The sequence below is a fragment of the Petaurus breviceps genome, unplaced genomic scaffold, assembly GCF_028583685.1.
Source record: "Petaurus breviceps papuanus isolate PSGF00001 unplaced genomic scaffold, PetGlider_PUasm1.0 90881, whole genome shotgun sequence".
NCBI lineage: Eukaryota > Metazoa > Chordata > Mammalia > Diprotodontia > Petauridae > Petaurus > Petaurus breviceps.
The window spans coordinates 11,002,989-11,005,543 of NW_027187369.1; the positions used below are offsets into that span (position 1 = coordinate 11,002,989).

Sequence of the window (2,555 nt, forward strand, 5' to 3'; positions counted from 1 at the left end):
GGGGGGGAGTTGGGGAAAGGTATATTTGCTTTCTTTATGGAAGATGGCCCCTCCCAAAGATGTTTTTCTAAATATTGGAGAGGAACTTGTCCTTTATTTTCATGATATGGGGAAAGAGTCCTAGAGAAAAGAAATACACACGCACACCGAATCTTAAAAAGAGGGAGAACATTTATTGGGGGGAGGAAACAAATATATTCACAAGATCTGGCAAGGACTCCTTGAGAGCCCAAGGTGTCTTGAGCTTGCTTGGATTCCCTCGAAGTAGCTGGGTTGGAGTCTTCCAGGTGGGGCAATTGAACTAGGCTCCTACCTCACTCGAGCAGCAAGGCAATACTGGAGGATTTAACTAGGTAACTCCAGTTTTGACGTGCTGCTAGGGCACAGCCGAGCTGAAACTGGCAGTCCTCTGCATGCATCGAGCCTCGAACCAACCCAGCTGCAGAGTGGTGGGCTTGACCTTGAAGCAATGGCTGGGTGGGGTGTTTGGTCTTCTGACTTGATTGATATGCCCTTTAGGAAAATGTAACAGCCCACGATGGTTTGCATCACCTTATCTCTACAAACCATGGCGTGCTGCTATTTCTCCTAAAGGATTCATGTGAAGTCGGAGGTCTCCAATGGAAAGGCTAAGGCAGTTTGAGAAAGATTTATGTTAAGGAAACAAAGCCACAGAGGTACTGTGCATGACTTTGTCTCCACCAGCATCTCAGAAATCTGTAAGAGACAATGGCAAAAACATCTGAGACTCAATGAAGGAGGTGGCTTCCTCGGAAGGGAGATTCGAGGCTGGTGGGAGGGATTGAGGGGTGGAGCAGCTCCGAAAGCAACCCCACCCAACTGGGGGAAGGGGTGGAGAAATTCCACTCCCTAGAGGAGTTGGGGGGGGGGGGAGAGGAGAGGGAGTCAGGTCCTCTCTCTCTTAACTCTTAACTTTTATGTAAGTACTGGCTTCGGGTTAATTTTCAACTCAGATTCTCTAAAAGGCTAAGAAGTGGAGTTCTCTTAGAAAACCTGTCTGCCCTTTGTGTTTTGAGAACATTACCAATGCTTACCTATTTGGGAAGCTTCTTCTGTGGTCATGATGAGCTATATAAAAAGAAAAGTTGAATCATGGCAAATGAAAAAACATTTGGCAAATTTGATCTATACAGTATTTCAAAGACAAATCTAAGACTCAATTTTTTTTAAGTACCTTACAGAAAAGTAGCTGTCCTAGGCTAGAAAGAAATCAAAGTGCAATCTTTCCAAATTACCACGTTTTTCCAGATTTAGACCAACCTTAGGGTGAAATTACAATTCAAATGCCCACTAGCGAAAACTGCCCTGTTCAAATGGAGCATTTCCTTCCCAAGTTCAATTGCCATTTCTGGCAAGTTACTCTCCTCAGATCTTACTTTTCAAAAGGTACACCTGGTGATTTTCTGCAGTACAAATCTGACATAGCACATTATAAAGCAGATTTTAACAGGCTATTTTTTTTTACACCATTTCTCTTCTAAAGCAGCAACACAGAAAATCCCTGAACCAATAGCACCAAATACATGCTAAAATCACATTTTACCATATTACTTTTTTTTTTCCTTTAAGAGTAACCAACCTCAGAGACAAGAGACACACATTTTCCTAACACATTACACATATTCAGCAAGTACTTCTGAGTTTTGGCAATTGGATTTTACTGAAAAAGAGGTTAAGTCAGCATTTTAAAAACCATTAGACTGAAATTAACTAAGAGGCAGTGTAAGATGAATTCTTACCGAATTTTCCTGTGATCTCCCTGCTATGTGGAAGGAAATTGTCATTTAGTAAAGAGAAAACTATCACTCACTACATTTCAAAAGGAAAACACACTCTTTTCAAAAGCAAAAAGACATTTTACCTTGTTTCTTGCCCCTTGGATGATAAATTGTTCTGAAAGACAGAAAGAAAAAGCATTGATCAGTTAAAAAACATCTCAATTCGAACTTGCAAGTTTCCCTAGACTAGAGCATTGCCTTACATCGCTGGGGTCGAAGTCCGGAGTCTTTGGTCGGCGGTAGCTGTTCGGTGGGCAGAGAGAGGCTGGCTGGGCAGGCTTGGAGGTGGCAGAAGTGTTCCAGTGGGCTCCCTTCCACTCCTCTGCAACTCAGCCTCTCGCCTGCTCGGCTTTTATATCTTTGAGGTAACCCCTTCACTCCCAGAATCCTGGCAACCTTTTAAGGGTTTGAATGGCTTCCAAAGGCACCTCCCCTTGGCTCAGGAGGCTTCCTCCCCCCACCCCCACTCAAGTTTCCAGGGGCTCCTTGTCATTCTTGGCATCAGCTTCATTGGCTGATACAATAGACAAGGGATCAATATTCAAGTGTCACCAATTCTTTTCCACATTTTTTTTTCTCCCAGTTAGGCACCCAGACATCACGTTTGTATGCCCCCCCCCCCCCCCAAAAGGCAACATACTCCGTTTCAGATTTTTTTTAGGTTGGATATTTAATTTTCATATGAACACCCCCCCCAGATTTTCATACTATAGTTTCCTTTCCCCTTTATGACATGAACCCCTCAGCCATCGAATT

At 43.3% G+C, this 2,555-nt stretch overlaps 1 long non-coding RNA gene across 1 annotated transcript; it reads right to left on the reverse strand.

Annotated features, from left to right (window-relative positions):
* Positions 1-1,621: 1,621 nt before the first annotated feature.
* On the reverse strand, positions 1,622-2,131 carry LOC138150693 (uncharacterized). The gene is made up of 2 exons (XR_011165635.1): positions 2,003-2,131; positions 1,622-1,914 (listed from the first exon to the last, which is right to left on the reverse strand). It is a non-coding gene; the product is annotated as an uncharacterized lncRNA (long non-coding RNA).
* Between the last annotated feature and the right edge of the window lie 424 nt (positions 2,132-2,555).